This window comes from Lichenostomus cassidix, unplaced genomic scaffold, assembly GCF_008360975.1.
Source record: "Lichenostomus cassidix isolate B80296 unplaced genomic scaffold, HeHo_3.0 HiC_scaffold_45, whole genome shotgun sequence".
Taxonomy (NCBI): domain Eukaryota; kingdom Metazoa; phylum Chordata; class Aves; order Passeriformes; family Meliphagidae; genus Lichenostomus; species Lichenostomus cassidix.
The window spans coordinates 68671-86701 of NW_028147789.1; the positions used below are offsets into that span (position 1 = coordinate 68671).

At 52.0% G+C, this 18031-nt stretch overlaps 1 long non-coding RNA gene across 1 annotated transcript; it reads right to left on the minus strand.

The window, feature by feature from the left end:
- Window positions 1–7095: 7095 nt before the first annotated feature.
- Window positions 7096–7821, minus strand: LOC146420822 (uncharacterized). The gene is made up of 3 exons (XR_014848924.1): window positions 7748–7821; window positions 7302–7366; window positions 7096–7207 (listed from the first exon to the last, which is right to left on the minus strand). It is a non-coding gene; the product is annotated as an uncharacterized LOC146420822 (long non-coding RNA).
- Window positions 7822–18031: the final 10210 nt, after the last annotated feature.

An 18031-nucleotide genomic window follows, 5' to 3' on the forward strand; every position in this document is an offset into this window, starting at 1 on the left:
CTGAACTTTACATGTCATTTCTTGAAAAGCTGGCAGCAGCTTTGGAAAAGCAGGTTGATGATCCATCCACGAGACAGATCCTGATGAAACACTTAGCAAGAGACAATGCCAATGACGAATGTAGAAGGATCATCAATGCCCTACCGGGGGATCCCTCTGTTTAGGAGATGATGTGAGCTTGCACCAGGGTGCAGTCAGAAAATCAGGGAAAAGTCGCCTTGGCTGCATTTTTGTCCTCAGATCAGGGACCCACTGATCAGGATAAAAACCAGCCCAAATCTGGGAACAAACGGAAATGGGTCAAATCTAAATAGAAAGATAATTCCGAGAAGAAGGGAAATTCAGGGACCAAGACTCCTCAGTGTAAGAGGTGGGGTAGGCCAGGTCACACTTCAGACTACTGCAGGTCGCTGTACCATGTAGATGGTCGACCCCTGTCGGGAAACGTGAAGAGGGGTGCAAAAAGGGGGATTTGCCTCCCATCACAACAGTTCCCCCAGAACAGAGTGATGGCCCAGGCTTACCCGGTCAATGTGGAAGAGGCACCAAAGGTTCAGCCTGAGTCAACGCCTACACCGCAGCAACAGTCGTCTTAGAATCTGACGATGCCCACAGGGTTCCCTTGGAGGTGGACGGTTCTCTGGATCAGGGGACCGGTGCACTGCTCATGGCAGGGCCTGAAGCCACTAGCCAAGGGATCCTGGTTCTTCCAGAGTTCATAAATGATGGTTTTGAGGGTGTCATGGGTTTGAGACAGGACATTGCCAGGAGGACGCACAAAAAGAGAGCAACCAGGCTCCAAGCTTAAATTTGCAAAAAGTGTTTAATTACCTAACAGAGTTGGAGGATAAATGCAGGCAAAAATAAACTTTTCATACAGTTTTGGTTCACTCCCCCCTCCCTCTTAAGAACCTATAGTATTCACCCCCTTTCCTCCTATACAGTCATCAAGCCAGGGGGTGGGGGGGGCAGGGGGTGGGGTCTCTTTTCAGTCCACAGAGCAGATTCTCAAATTTACTCATCACCACAATTCTACTACTACAAATACTCTTTATCTCTACTTCTCTACTTGTTTCTCTCTCTCTCCAGTTTTTTCTGCTGTCACCCTGTCCTAGGTTGCAATATTGATGTAGTTAAGTATTCTATTACCACCAGCTGTGGGCCATTAGCTGCTATCACCCACTCCGGATGACAGGCAATGGGCCATCCGTTAGCTATTATCACTTGCTAATGACCCACCCGCATGACAGGCAATGGGCCATCAGGGACCCACCGTGTGACTCATGGACTTATCTCATCCCATTGTGGGATGCTCTGCCCAGGAGGGAGGAACCAGGTGTTCCCACGTGGATATAACCTGGCCTTGGAACTGCCTGAGCTAGCCCTGTCTACTGGGTTCCCAGAGGACAAGAGCTACCACTGGATCTTCAGCTGGAGACTAGACCTTCACAGGATCACCGCTTCAACTGGACTACTTCAGTTGGACTGCTACTACCACCCTAACAGGGTGTTAGGTTGTATCTGACTTTGTCAGTGCTTTTCCTTGTATTATTTCACTTATTTTTAATTTCAATCTTGACTTGTGATCTCCCACTGGTTTGTTTTCAAACCAAGACACACCCCCACCCTCTTAAGAAGCAGTCTCTGCACTCACCCCCCCCACCCCTTTCCCTCTTTCCAAACCAGCAACACAGACAGAGGGCAGGTTGAGGGGTCTTCTGGTCAGTCCAATCAGGAAAAGAGGTTCTCTACTTAGCCACGGGGTCCTTCCCACGAGAGACAGTCCTTTGAGAACTTCTTTGGCGTGGGTCCAATCTCATGAGCAACATCCCGCCCGAAATTCTGCTGCAACATGAGTCTTTTTGTCCATAGGGTGCTGTGCAGACTCTCCCAAGCCGAGGCCAGGCTGCTTCCATCCCAGGATCAAGGCCTTTCTCTCCTTTGCAAGACCTTTGCAGTTTTAACTCTTAAATGAGATTCCCACTGGTTCACAGTCTTTTCCAGGCATCCACCTGCTCTTCTGGCGTGGGCTGTGGGTAGAATTTCTGCACTCCTGTGGACTCCATGGGCTGCAGGGGGACCTCCTGCCCCCCCATTGCCTTCACTGTGGCTAGCAGAGGGTTTTCAGCTCCAGCACTGGAGCCCCTCCTCCCCCACCTTCTTCACTGACCTTGGCACTCTCCATGCTGTTCTCCCTCTACATATTTTCACCTCCACCTCCTCCTCCTCCAACTACAAAGAAGTGAAAGAAGTGCGTGCCTGCTTTGTTTTGAATTTTTCTTAAATATGTTTTCACAGAGGCATAACCAGCACCTCCAATTGGCCCAAACTTGGCCAACAGCATGTCCATCACCTTCAGAGCCATCAGAGATTGGCTCTGCTGGACTTGATGTAAAAACTTCCAGAACTTGCACTCAGGACACACAGGAGCCACCTTTGTGCCACACCCCACCCCCCAGACACCTCTCCAGGCCTACTACAAATGCTTCTGAGGGGTCCAAATTTCTCCTAGATGTTAAAAACACTTCACTGATGTTTTGGGCCAATCAAAACCACCACAGAGGGCCAAATTCACGCTACGGTTTCCACTCCTGATCCTCCTGTCACCATCCCTGCACACACTTGCCTTGTTTACTTGTTGCCTTGTGAGTCTTCTGTTCCCAGGGTAGACCAGCAAGCTGGCAGAGGTGACAGCACTGAACTGGCAGGACTTCCGCAGGTCTACTGGGCTGCATCTGTCTCCAATGAGTCACCACAGATGACATGTACCCTCATCATGCCGAAAGCACGTCCACATCGAGTTCGAGTCCGAGGTTTGATCGATACAGGTGCTGATGCAACGATCCTTTCCGCCACTTTGTGGCCTCCTACGTGGCCTTTGTGCCCAGTGGGACTGAATATTGCGGGGTTGGGAGGAACAACACAGAGCCGACTGAGTAAGCGACCTGTGTTGGTGAAAGATCCAGAGGGACACACGGCCTCCATTCGGCCTTATGTCACTCCAGCTTCAGTGAACCTCTGGGGATGGGACGTGTTGGCAGCTTGGGGGGTGAAGATCATGACAAATTTTTGATAGGGGTCACTGTGTGCAAGGGCGCACCATATTCCACGCTGTCTTTATGATGGCTGACCAAAACACCTATATGGGAACCACAGTGGCCCCTGCCGAAAAACAAATTAGTTGCCCTTTGTCAGCTGGTTCAGGAGCAACTGAAACAGGGACACATAGAACCTTCTACCAGTCCCTGGAACACCCCAGTTTTCGTGATTAAGAAAAAATCGGGGAAATGGAGACTGTTGCAAGATCTCTGAAAAGTTAATGCAGTGATGGAAAGTATGGGGAGTTTACAGCCTGGCATGTCTTCACCCATGATGATTCCCACAGAGTGGGAAATCTTGATCGTTAATTTGAAGGATTGCTTTTTTACAATCCCTTTGCACCCCAATGACAGACCGAAATTTGCCTTTACTGTGCCTGCAATTAACAATGCGGAGCCTGTAAAGCGATTTCAATGGAAAGTGTTACCTCAGGGCATGAAAAATAGCCTGACTATCTGTCAATGGTATGTCGCGCAGGCCTTGTCCGGAATCCGTGAGCAGTTTCCTGAGGCACTCTGCTACCATTATATGGACGATATCCTGGTGGCAGCAGCCACCCAGGATGAGTTGCGGAGGTTACAGCCTCGATTGCTCGATGCCTTGCATTCCTATGGGTTGCAAGTTGCTCCGGAAAAGGTTCAACAACAGCCTCCTTGGAAATATTTGGGGGTCAAAATTTTGGATCAAACCATACAGCATCAAGAGGTGCAGTTCTCAAACACTATTAAGACTCTAAATGATGCCCAAAAGTTGCTAGGCATCATCAGCTGGTTACGTCCGTATTTGGGACTGACCAATGCACAGCTTTCCCCACTTTTTAATATTTTAAAGGGGGACTCTGACCTAAACTCACCTCGACAATTGACTCCCGAGGCGCGACGAGTGCTGAATGAAGTGCAGCAAGCTGTTTCTGCTCATCAGGTTTATTGAGTGGATCCCTCTACTGATATCACTGTTTTCATTACTGCTCCAGATCTCCAACCTACGGGTATCATTGGCCAGCGGAACAAACAATGGGATGATCCTTTGCACATCCTGGAATGGGTCTTTTTGCCCCATCAGCCAAAAAAGACAGCACCCACATTGTTCGAATTGATAGCCTGCCTGATAACTAAATGCCGATATCGGTGTTTACAATTGATGGCAGCTGATCCTGCAACGATTGTTGTTCCGGTATCACGGGACAATTTTGAATGGAGTCTTGCTAATAGCGCTCCTTTGCAAAGTGCACTGCAGAATTTTTCAGGGCAGATTGCTTATCATCTGCCCAGTCACAAATTGCTGCAGCTGGCAAATTTGGTCAATCTCATGTTGCGGCCAAAGAACAGCCGGGTGCCAGTTCATGGACCCACCGTCTTTACGGACGGTTCTGGGAAAACAGGAAAGGCCATTGTCACCTGGAAGGAAGGATCTGAGTGGCAGGTGCTGAAAGGCCACGAGACAGGCTCTGCTCAACTGGTTGAATTGAAAGCAGTTGCCATGGCTTTTCAGCGGTTCTCTCAGGTGCCTTTGAATCTGGTCACTGATTCTGCTTATGTAGCAGACATAACCAAACGTTTGGATTGTTCACTTCTAAAAGAAGTCAATAATGCGACTCTGGTTTTGTTATTGCGAACCCTGTGGAAGGCGATTCAGGCTCGAGTGCGTCCATATTATATTCTGCGCATTCGAAGCCACACCAATTTACCAGGCTTTATAACAGAAGGCAATGCCAGGGCTGACATGCTAGCCAACCCTGCATGGGTGGCACCTCAGCATGACAAAATTGCACAAGCCAAGGCATCGCACAATTTCTTTCATCAGAGTGCACATACCCTGCAGAAGGAGTTTCAATTGACGCCAACTGAGGCTCGTGACATTGTCAGTGCTTGTGCTGACTGCCACGGACTCGCTGCTCCTCTGCCATCGGGGGTGAACCCCAGAGGTCTAAAGGCCTTGCAGTTGTGGCAGACAGATGTGACACACATTCCAGAATTTGGCTGAGTCAAGTATGTGCATGTGTCTGTTGACACTTTCTCCTCAGCTATGTGGGCGACTGCTCATACTGGAGAAAAAAGTCGCGATGCCATTGCCCATTGGAAATTAGCCTTCTCAGTCCTGGGAGTGCCAGCCACTGTGAAAACCGACAATGGTCCTGCCTACGCCTCACAGAAGACCCGGCAGTTTTTACGCCTATGGGGTGTAGACCACACATTCAGTATTCCGCATTCTCCTACTGGCCAGGCCATTGTGGAACGTGCTCACAGTACTCTGAAGCATGTCTTGGAAAGGCAAAGAGGGGGAATGCATGGGGAAACAACACAGAGTCGATTGGAAAAAGCTTTGTACACAATCAATCACCTTACAGTGCCACCAAATTCGAATAATCCTGTGATTTTGAACCATTTTCTCTCATTGCAGTCATCAGGCGAGTTGCGTTTGCCCCGGGCGAAGGTATGGGTACGGAACCTACTTACTGACACCTGGGAAGGCCCACATGAGCTTATTGCTTGGGGTCAAGGGTATGCTTGCGTCTCCACAGATACTGGGGTACGATGTCTGCCTGCAAAATGTGTTTGCCCTGACCTGCGGCTCCCGAGACAGAACCAGCAACCTCAAAATGACAACCAGAATGCCGAACACCAACCGAGTGATCCTTCTGATGATGACCAAGAAGCCGGTCCATCCACAAGCAGAGACTGAAACTTATTTATGGAGTCAGAAAGCAAGGACTTTGAATGCATGTTTTGTTGAATTACAGATTTATATGTAGAATTAGTTTTTATATATACTCTGTCTAGGGTATTGCAAGGGGCCTCTTTGACCATCTTAATCAGCATCTGCTTCGGGGTCTGTTCGGTGGCTGGCCACCTCTGGACAGACCCCTTCTTGAGTTTTGACCAGGCTCTGTTTGGTAACTGGCCATTACCAAACAGATCCTTCATGCTGATCCACTGGGGCTCACAAGCAACGTCTTCTGTTCCTAAACAAAAAGGGGGAGCTGTGGCTAGCACAGGTTTTTCCCATGAGAACTTTCTCCTGTGTTTTATAGACAAAGATAAAGTTTGGATGTTGTTAAAACAGTGTCTCGAGATTTGAACAGTTCAGGCCTGGCCAATCAGGCCTAGGGGGAGGTTTCTGACTGACCAATCTGGGTGACCTCTGAAAAGTCTATATAGGTTGGATTCAAAATAATAAAGCTCTCTTTTCTATGCCACGCTGAGAATCCGGGATTTCTTCTCTGCTAGCGGCTCAACAGTGACAAAGGAATGCATCCACAAAAGGCCAAAGCCGCCAGTTGCACTGAGAATCAACTCTGGCTGAGTATTGGGGTATTCTCACAGTATTCTCACAGCCCAGAGAAGCCAGGTTTGTGAAACCTCTTCTCAGAGGCAATAAACACCCAAGCTCTGGAGCCCTCAACGCAACTGGCCACATCCAGGGGACTTTCACATGAGAGAAGGCTGAGGGGGAGTCACAATCCATCAAAGACCCCCCAGAGTGCTAGGCCTTGCACCACAGGACTGCGTGTTATACAACAGATCCAGAGTCTGCTGCAAGAGACTGACCCCTCCCCTGGGATGACATGCCTGGACATTGCTCCTGGCCTGAGTGTATATTAACCCATGGGATTCTGTGCTTTCCAAGGGAACTGTCACCACCAAGACAACCAGCTGGAGAGAATCAACACAGCATGGTTGGGCTCCACAGATGGTGATATTTTCTTAATTCTCTCTCAGTCACCCTTTTTCTGTCCCCCACCACCTCTTTTCCACTCTCTCTCTCTCATATTTACTATCAAATAAACCCCATACAATTGACTGGCATATGGTCTCGTTTGCACCTTAATTTGGGCAGAGGTATTTCCAAAGAACCTTAATAATTGGATCATAACAGTTCTCACAGAAGGTTTCTGTAAAGCCCTGGTTAGAGGTATGCCAGGGGAGCAGAAACCCAGGCACATAGACACAACCCCACAGAAACAGGGTATAGCTTTGCTGAAGAGGTTTATTGATGATTCAGGATAAATGTCCGTGGGCTAAAGGGGAAACGGGGAGTCATTCAGGGATGATCATCTCCTGATGCCTCTGGAGCAGACTGGACATGGATGCCAGCAATACTCGCAATCCTAAAACACAGAGCCAAGAAGGTGACTCACCAGGGCCAAATGGGACAGGAGAGGGCTTTGTCCCCACACCTCTCTGCAGGCACTGCAGACTTACCGACGGACAGCAAGAGCCAGCTGCTTCTGCCGCAAAGGACCCACCAGCTTTCCAACCACAGGGGGCTGGAGAGAAAAAAAGACACATTAGGGACACACTGGGAGGCACTGAGCTGGTCTGGGAAGAAAGGGGAAAGCAAGGGGGTCCTTGGGGAAGGGGTCTGCAATGGGAGCAATGGGGTGCAGCAGCTGCTGTGCTCCTGCCCAGGAGCAGTGGGGTCCTGGCCAAGAGGCAGAGCTGGGGCAGGGGCTGTGTCCTGGGCCATCCTGGGGGTGCTGGGGTGACAGGGATGGGAATGCAATGGGGTGCTGGGCAAGGGGAAAACTGTGGGGGTCTGGGGTGTCAGTGGGGGTGCACTGGGCTGTGCTGGGGCACACTGGGATGGCCTGGATTGTGGTGGCCATGCTTGGGGAGGGTCTGAGGCCAGCAGAACTCCTGGTACTCACCACAGGTGTGTTCAGGATGGCGACATTGTCTACATCAATCTGCAGAGAGACCAGGAGACCTGGCTGGTCACTGGGATGTCCCCAGTGCCAGCAAGGGATGGGGGAACTGAATTGCCACCCCCATTCCCAGAGGGGATGCCCTCCAATGCCAGCACCCCACTCCCCTTCCGGACATCTTCTTCAGTTCCTTGCAGGAGTGCCTGGGGTAGGAGAACAAAGGGTTTGTCTGGCTTGGAGCTTGTGGGGCTGTGGGGGACACAGGTGCAGGGGAGCAGGGTGGGGGTGGAGGCAAAGGGATGGCAATTCAGGGCCTCCAAGGAGGATGGGGGTAAGGCAGAGGTGACCTACGACACAGAATTTGGGAAAATTCAGGAGCCCAAGGGCCTGGGGTGGGGGTGTGGAAGAGGATCTGTGTGGGATTGAGGGGACCAGAACGGAATTCCAGTGTAGGACATGGGAGTGCAAGGGAGGGGCTTGGTGGGGACAGAAGGAAAGGGGATGAGTGGGGTGAAAATCAACAGGATAGGGGGAGGGTTTGGGAGTGGAGGCTGAGTCAAGGAATTGTATCAGGAGGAAGCGCTCTGGTGGCCAGGGAGAAAAGCAAAGGATTGAGGGGCAAAGATGGAGGGAAAGGCCTTGCGAATCATCACTAGAGGGCATTTGTGGACCCTGGATAGGACAAAGAGGAGATAATGAGGAAGAAATTTCTGAACGGATAAAAAGTGTGGCATGAGAGGCATAATAGAGAAGGGTGTGGGGTCACCGTGATATTGGGGCTCACCTTGGCATCTGCCGGGGGGCAGAGCAGGATGGAGAAGAGCAGAGCCACGCAGAGCACAGCCACCTTCATCTTGCTCTCGCACTGGACAGCGCTAGGTGAGGCTGCAGCAGGCCAGGAACACCTTTATCCCTGCTGGGACTCCTCCCTGCCCCCTCCCCAACAGCCCCCAGGCCAAAGCCTGGCTTGGCACAGCCCCCAGCCCTGGCCACAAGCCCAGCCCTGGCACAGAGTCCATCCCACCTGTGGCACAGATCCAGCCTCCTTGCCTGGTATCTGTCCAGCTTCCTGCACATGGCAGTTGCCCCTGGAAGGGCTCAGGAATCTGTGGTGGCCCAGAGTGGTGGGCAAGGTGCTGAGGGCAGCTACATTCCCTCTGGGGACAATTCCCACACCAAAACAATCCATCCTCCAACAGCCTCCAGAGTCAGATCCTCCCATTTCCTGCTGCTCTTTCCCCCCTAGAACTTTCCCTGCACGACACCCCAGTGCTGACCCCAGACACAAACCTGGAATGCCAGAGAACAAGGGGTCATGGGCAGAGGGATCAGCTGGGTGATGGGGATCTCCAGTCACTGGTGACCCTGAGGAGCACTAGGCAATGATGATCAGCTGCACACAAGGCTGAAGCTTAGGAATTGCTCAGCAGTGACAATTCCCACAGCCAAGCAACCCTATATCACTTTCCCTGGAAGTCCCAAACCAGTTCAATTTCTGGTCCCAGAGCAGAGTCCAGAGGGGAATATCCCCTGCCCTGACCCTCACCCTGTCACACCCACAGCCACCATGCCCTCCCAGAGCACCTGGGTCCTTCTCTGTACAGCTGCTCTACAAGCAGAGTGCCAGGGATCCCATCATCAACAATGCTCCAACTCCAGCACTGTCCCTGCCTGGGACTTGTCCCCAGCTCCCCAAGGCTCTTGTCCCCACACAGTGTCCCTGCAATGCCCTGGCCCTGGGCCCAGGCCAGCACTGGCCCTCAGCAGGATGTGCCCATCCCGAGGGACATGGGGAAGCAGGGCTTGTCCCCAGGCAGCCACTGGGAGCTAATTGGGCAAACAGAGGTGTCCTGTGAGGAGGAAGGATGTTGGTCCTGTGCCAGCATCTCTGATAAGCCCTGTTTACCCAGGGCCTGAGGCAGGAGGAAGATATTCAGCAATCTTGGCCTTCCAAGAAGGAAAAATCCACTGAAAAGTGGTTCCCGTGAGCTGTCCAAGGCTGCAATTCCTGTTTGACATTCCAAGGCATTAGTGAAGGTTTCTGCTTCTCTCTTTCCACAGGGACACTGTGGATCCAGCAGAGATCTCTTGTGGGCCAGCTGGGAAAACATTTCAGGCCACTGCCTTGACTCTTTGCTCTGGATCCTGCCCAAGATGCCTCAGGGCCCAGGAGGATTTTCCTCTGGAGTGTTGCTGCTTTGTGCTACATGGATGAGAGAGCAGAGTGTCCCTGTGGGGAATTCTTGACCATAGGGACAAGTGCTGTGACAATCATTGGTGTGCTGACGTGGGTTTGGAGTGGAATTGAGGAAGTGTCTGCAGGGTCATATTTGCCGAGTATTAGCTGAGGAGTGCTCCAGGCTGCCTTGAAGGTCAGTGGCAGCCAAGGGGATGGCACTGGACATCCTCTGATGGCCATATGCCAACAGCCCAGGAACAATGAGCTGGACATGCAAGGAGGCTCCCAGCTGCCCAGCTCCAGGGGCTCCATGGGAATGTCCCTGCCTCCCTCAGGGCTGTCTCGTCCTCCCTCAGCCCTGCAGAAGCTGTCCCTACAGTTGTCCCAGCATTGCAGGAACAATGAATGTTTCCTCTCCTATTAAATTTACAACAATTTACAACATGGTTCTCAGTAGAGAAAAGCCTTGGACCTCAGGGAGCAGTTCCAGAGGAGACCTCCATGATGCTGGAAGGCGAGAGCACCTCTGTGACAGAGACAGGCTGAGATGGGGAAATTCAGCCCTGAGAGAGAAGAAAAGGAGAAGAAAAGGCTTGAAGGGCTTGAGGGCAACTCAGAGGAAACATATGGAGAAATGTTTTAGCAAGGTCTGTTGCAACTGGAGAAGGACAGATGGTTTTACACTAAAATAGGTTGGTTCATGCAGGAGGTGAGTAGAGGATTTTGATGATGAAAGTGGTGAAACACTGTCACTGGTTTCCCCGTGTCCCGGGTTAATGATAAGACTCTCTCTCCTCTGAGAGCGAAGGGCCCCGACACCCCCTCCCCTACCCACAACTGAACCTCTTAGATGGAAGTGAAGAAAAAACTATTTATTTGACAAAACTACGCAGAGTGCCCTGCAAGGCACAGGGGAAGGGGAAAACCAAGGTGAAAAGGAGTTATTCAACTTGATTAAAAAGTCCTTTTCTCAGACGCAGCTCCTCTCCTCCTCGCCCCCCCCGGGGACGGGTGGAGCTCCCTGGAGAGCTCTGCTGTCTTCTGGCCCTCCTGGGTCTCCAGGTGGCAAAGCAGATCGAAGAGAAGGGGTCCAAACGAGGAAAAAGAAAAAAAATGGAAAAAAAACGGGAACAGAGCTCACTCCGACTCCCATCCAGCACGCAGTCTCTGGCGGGCGACGAATCCTCCCCCGGAGCGAGGCTTGGGGAAAATGTTTTCAAAACAACCCGCGTTTCTCTCTTCGGCTGGGTGTAGTTAAAGAGACAGGACCACACATTTTTTACACATTTTTCTTTCTTGGGCATATAAGCCAACGATAGGGATAAAGAATTATCATAACATCAGTCCAAGACATTCCACCCCTTATGCCATAGCGTTGGCTTAAGGCTCACCCTAACATCTTCTAACTTTAAACACACACACACATATATACACATATATACATACATACACACATACATATATACATATATACACATAACTATGTACAAATAATGTCATTCGGTGAAAGGTGGTATGTTGCCATCTCAACTTTACATGTGGCCCTCACCCAAAACTAAATTTCCCTGAGGGACACAACGTGTTTTTCTATTTTCCTGCATTATCCACCGAGTACACCCTGGTCCCTGAGCAAAGACAACCCCACGGATGGGTTTGTCTTCATGTGAGGCAGAATCAATCCAGACAGTTTTCCCTAACAAGCCTCTGGCATGTACTGCTGGGACCTTATCTCCATCCACTGTATGTAGAAGCTCAGATTGGGCAGGACCTGCTCGGTTGATGGAGCCTCGGGTATTGACTAACCAGGTGGCCTCTGCTAAATGTCGCTCCCAATTCTTATAAGTTCCCCCACCCAATGCCTTTAGGGTGGTTTTTAACAGTCTATTATACTGTTCCACTTTGCCAGCGGCTGGTGCATGATAGGGAATGTGGTACACCCACTCAATGCCATGGTCTCTAGCCCAGTTGTTTATGAGGCTATTTTTAAAATGAGTTCCGTTATCTGACTCAATTCTCTCAGGGGTACCATGCCTCTACAGGACTTGGTTCTCAAGGCCCAGGATGGTGTTAAGAGCAGTGGCATGAGGCACAGGGTAGGTTTCCAGCCACCCCATGGTGGCTTCTACCATTGTGAGCACGTAGCGCTTGCCATGGCGGGTTTGAGGCAGTGTGATGTAATCAATCTGCCAGGCGTCTCCATACTTATATTTAGACCACCTTCCACCATACCACAGGGGTTTCACCCGCTTGGCTTGCTTGATGGCAGCACACGTTTCACAGTCGTGGATAACTTGAGAGATGCAGTCCATGGTTAGATCCACCCCTCGGTCTCGTGCCCACTTATAGGTGGCATCTCTGCCCTGATGGCCTGAGGCATCATGGGCCCATCGAGCCAGGAATAAATCTCCTTTATGCTGCCAATCCAAGTCTACCTGGGACACCTTTACCTTTGCAGCCTTATCTACCTGTTCGTTGTTTCGGTGTTCCTCATTAGCTCGACTCTTGGGGACATGGGTGTCTACATGGCGGACCTTCACAGGTAGTCTCTCTGCCCGGCTAGCTCAGTCGTTCGAGCCCCACGTTGGGTGCCAAATACTGTCCCGGGTTAATGATAAGACTCTCTCTCCTCCGAGAGCGAAGGGCCCCGACACCCCCTCCCCCACCCACAACTGAACCTCTTAGATGGAAGTGAAGAAAAAACTATTTATTTGACAAAACTACGCAGAGTGCCCTGCAAGGCACAGGGGAAGGGGAAAACCAAGGTGAAAAGGAGTTATTCAACTTGATTAAAAAGTCCTTTTCTCAGATGCAGCCCCTCTCCTCCTCGCCTCCCCGGGGCCGGGTGGAGCTCCCTGGAGAGCTCTGCTGTCCTCTGGCCCTCCTGGGTCTCCGGGTGGCAAAGCAGATCGAAGAGAAGGGGTCCAAACGAGGAAAAAGAAAAAAAATGGAAAAAAAACGGGAACAGAGCTCACTCCGACTCCCATCCAGCACGCAGTCTCTGGCGGGCGACAAATCCTCCCCCGGAGCGAGGCTTGGGGAAAATGTTTTCAAAACAACCCGCGTTTCTCTCTTCGGCTGGGTGTAGTTAAAGAGACAGGACCACACATTTTTCTTTCTTGGGCATATAAGCCAACAATAGGAGATAAAGAATTATCATAACATCAATCCAAGACACCCTGTTAGCTGGTCAGTGTCCCATCCCTGAAAACAGTCCAGACTGGGTTGGACAGGACTTTGAGCAACCTGATGCAGTGAAAGGTGTCTCTGCTCCCACCCAGAGGGAGGTCCTGCCCTGTGGTTTTGGCTACCGCAGTGGTTGGTATCTCTTGTAGGATGCAATTCCCACAGGGAGCAGAGGGAACACACAGTGCCACTGTCGGCAGGAACATCCTCCTTGGAGATGGGAATATTGTGGATCAAGAGGCTCAGGCTGCCCAGTTTGGCGTCTTTGTAGATGGACAGAAGCGCCAGAAGAGTCTGAGAAGCAGGAGGAGGTGCAGTGTCTTACATTCCTTTTAGGTCCATAAGGCCACACAGTTGCTCATGGTTCCCTTTGTTCCATGAAGCCCCACAGTGTCACAATGATCCATGGAAACCATGAGGCCCTGAGGTATCACAATGGATCCTCAGTTCCATGAGGTCCCACAGAGTCACAGTTCTCCCCTTAGTTCAAGGCCCTGTGGTGCTATTGCGGGCCTCTGGATTGCACAAGACCTGACACCATGACAGAATTCCTTTGGTTCCATGTGTCCCCTCAGTGTCACAATGGCCCTACTGTTGCAGGAGGCCCTGCAGTGTCACAGATGAGCACAGTGTCACATTCGAGGGAGTGCAGCACCATGAGAGGTTTGGCAGCAGCCCTTTAACAGCAGCAGCAGGTGTGGAGCAGGAGTGAAGCAGTGGAGGAGCAGTGATGGAGCAGCCATGGAGAAGCAGTGGAGAAGCAATGGAACAATGGTGGAACAGACACTACAGCTGTGGAATATTGGTGGTACACTGGTGGCACACTGGTGGCACAGGCACCACATGGAGCAGCCCCAGAGATGAAGCTGTGGCACACAGAGCAGGTCTGAGCGCTGTGTCCTGCAGGAGCTGACTCCACACAGCAGAGCGATGCCCGTCAGGCTGACCCAGAGCAGGGCTGCAGGGCTTTGGGCCTTGAAGCTGCCCAAGCTGGGCTTTGCAGGGAGCTGGGGGTGGCACAGCCCTGGCTGTTTGCTGCAGAGGGCTGCCTGCCTTGGCTGGCACAGGGGCTCAGTGTCACCTGGCACAGGGGCTCAGTGTCACCTGGCACAGGCAGCTGCAGCACGGTGTGGGGAACGAATCCCTGCTGCTTTCCCACCCCAGGGCTTCCCCCAGGAGCAGCTGTGCTCCAGGCTGGGATGCCGCTGTCACCTGCACACCTAAGGCCTTGCAGGAGCAGGGGTTCCATGCCGTGGCTGTGGCAGGGCCAGGCTCAGGCCTCGTGGGCACAGCAGGGGCCATGGCACTGTGTGCACGCTGGCCCTGACACTTCTCCTCCAGTCACCGCAGGGGCAGGAGCTCCCAGCCACCCAGCCAGCCACTCCTGCAGCCAAGGGCCCATGGGGACACTGTGGCCAGGGGCTTGTGGGAGCCTGAGGCTATTGTCACACACCAGCAGGGACAAACTGAGTCCACGGTGCGTTGTGACCCCATGGCACCATGGTGACAGTGATGACGCTGTGGAACTTGATGGAAGCCAGGCTGCACTGTGACACCATGGAGCCTCAGGGAACCCTGGAGACTGTGGTGATGCTATGAAACCTCACAGAAGCCTGGGCACCACTGTGACACCAGGGAACCTGGTGGAATTGAGGGGCCAGAGTGACACTGCTGGGCCTTTTTTCAACCACAGATGGCCTTATTAAAGCCCACATGATCATTAATCCCAGCAGGATCCTAGCAGGATCAATAAAATTCTTGGCAAGAGTTGCTGCTGGGCTGTGGAAGGCATGGATCCAGCAGAATCCATATCTGTTTCTGGATGAAAGGCAGGATCCCACAGACCGTCTGTGCTGGAGGCCCAGGAAGGTCTCACTGGGAAGGAAAAGCCAAAACCCCTCCTTCTGGGGGGACTGCCTACTCCATTCATCCCCAGAGAGGGTCCATCAAGGAGCCACCCAGGAACCAGTGGGCTTTTGGCAGGGCTGCCTGGAGGATGGAGAAGATTAAAGAGCTGTTTGGCTTAGCCGGGACCCTCAGAGGATCCTTCACTCGCAGGGTTGCTGTTGGGTCCAAGAACAGCAGATGCCCACTGGTGCAGTGACAGGGCAGCAATGACAACATCACACCCCCTGGGACTCCCCAGTTCCCCTCCAAGAGCTGATCAGTGTCTGGAGAGCAAAGGATTGGTAAGGAAGTCTCACTCACACTTTAATAGTCCCATCTGACCAGGGCAAAAATCCACTGGGGAGAGGAACATAATCCTGGGCTTTGAAAAACGTCTTGGGCCTTTGCTTCTGACTTTCAGTCCTTAGATATTTGGGAAAGATCTGAGACTTCTGGGGATCTGAGGCTCCTGGATTTGGCACCAAATGTCTAATGAGGCTCATTGAAACTGCAGAAATCCTGAAGGTGCTCCGGATCTGGCAGAATTGTATTCAAGTCTTCAAGAATTGTTTCAGGATTAGAGTGAAAAAGGAACATTTGAAAAACAAAAGACCTCAAATGGAATTATTTTCTTGGTTTTTTTTTCATTTTCAGTGTTTTCTCTCTGTATTTTTCTATTTATACAGGACAGTATAACATCATTTTCTAATTGATGCTGAACCAGGTTGTTCCCCAAGGAAGTCTGGACAGATAGGAAAAGTCTCCCTTGATGTCAGGCAATGCCTCTATCAATTAAACATTGCTTTTCTCATTCCAACACCACTGTTAACTCCTTGGCCACTTGGGAATTGCATCACTTTTTGCCTTCTATCAGGTCTAGGAATGCAGGAGATGCTTTAGACAGGCAGATGGGTAGTAATAACAGAAAAAGAATTAAAGAGGTCGAGTTACACAGACTGTTGCAAGCCAGGCACTGTTTTCAGCCCTGAAGCTCAAAACAGCGACTGGGTTGTTGAGGTGTCTCTCAGTGACCATAGAGGGAGAGGAAGGGAAATGCAAAGAGCAAAGGAGAGTTCAGACACCCAAGGAAAGCTCAAACACCCACACAGGCTGCTGCAAAGTTGCCTTCAGACCTGCTCAGTTTCATCAGGACAGCTGGAAATCCCTGCAAGATTTGTGAGATTAAACACACAGCAGAGGCCAAGATCAGCTTCATAATTGGGATCTCCAGTCACTAGAGGCACTGGGGAGCATTGGGCAATGTTGATCAGCTGCACACAAGGATGAGGCCTGGGGAATTGCTCAGGTGTGGCTCTTCCCAAATCCTGAACAAAGCCCCATTTCCCAGCACTGCAGACGACAAACTGATCCTGTCTCCAGCCCCAGAGCAGAGTCCAGAGAGGAATATTTCCTGCCCTGACCCTCACCCTGTCACACCCACAGCCACCATGCCCTCCCTGAGCACCTGGGTCCCTCTCTGTACAGCTGCTCTACAAGCAGAGTGCCAGGGATCCCATCATCAACAATGCTCCAACTCCAGCACTGTCCCTGCCTGGGACTTGTCCCCAGCTCCCCAAGGCCCTTGTCCCCACACAGTGTCTCTGCAATGCCCTGGCCCTGGGCCCAGGCCAGCACTGGCCCTCAGCAGGATGTGCCCATCCCGAGGGACATGGGGAAGCAGGGCTTGTCCCCAGGCAGCCACTGGGAGCTAATTGGGCAAACAGAGGTGCCCTGTGAGGAGGAGGGATGTTGGTCCTGTGCCAGCATCTCTGATAAGCCCTGTTTACCCAGGGCCTGAGGCAGGAGGAAGATGTTCAGCAATCTTGTTCTTCCCAGGGATGCCTGACGCAGGCAGTGTGGGCATGGGGAGGGTCAGGCAGCCTGCAGCCCTGGCAGTGGGGAGAGGCTGCAGAGCAGGGCAGAGCTGAGGGGAGCAGCAGGAGGAGCAGGAGCAGCTCCTGGGGCACCCCACACCCTCAGCAAAGGCTGGAGCCCCAGTCTGGGCACAGTGTCCAAAGCCTGGCTGAACTCCAGGCACACAAAATCCACTCCCCTCATCCATCCAGGGTGTTGTCTGATGGGGAAGAAATTCCTGTTGGCCAAGCATGATTCCCTTTGGTCAACCCATGCTAACCACTGCTGGTCATCTCCTTGCCATCCCTGTGCTGGGACAGCCTCCAGGATGAGCTGTTCCATGCCCACTGCAGGGATGGAGGGGAGGCTGCACTTCCCTGGCTCCTTCCTGCTGTGCCTTTGGGAAGAGTGGGATGACACTGGCTTCCTTCCAGCCCTCAGGCCTCTCTCCTGAGGGCCACAGCCTGGCAAAGATGGTTGTGAGAGGCCTGGCTGTGGTGTGCCCCAGCTCCCTCAGTGCTCCCAGATGCCTCCCTCCATCAGGGCCTTGGGACTTCAGGATGTCACGTTTGCCCAGGGGATCTCTGACCAAATCTGCAGGGCAAAGTCTTTCTTCCACCATTCCCTTTCCCTGCTCTCCTGGGCCAGAGATTCCTGAGGGCTGCTCTTATCTCACAGAAAGAGCAACTCCTTCCTCCCTGCTTTTCTAAATTCCCTGGAGCCATTCCTGACAGCTCTCCAACCATGGAGCCATCCCTCCATCTCTCTGGGACATCCAAGTCTCACAGCTGCACAAGATCTCTAAATTCTTTGTGTTTTCCTCCCATCTCTCGTGATTTGGGACCCAGGCCCTTCAGCGAGGCATTGCAGAGGGTCTGTTTTCCTGGAGGGCTGCAAGAGGACACCCCCTTGTCCTGTCTCATGGCCATTTCCTGGGCTGCCTTCCTTTCCTGGAATTCCCCCCACAGAAGCCTTGTCTTGCTGTGTGAGTGCTCTCTGGAATTCTGCCCTTCCCCCATCATTCCCAATTTCAAGCCCTCCTTCCAGGGCTGGCCAAGACATTGGTGTCCCATTTCTTGAGGGGGATCCCACCTCTCCCAACCAGACCCTGAGCTGCTAACAGGGTCCCACGATTCCTCTGCAAAGTTCCAGCTTTGCTTCCCAATCATCATCCACTTTCAAAT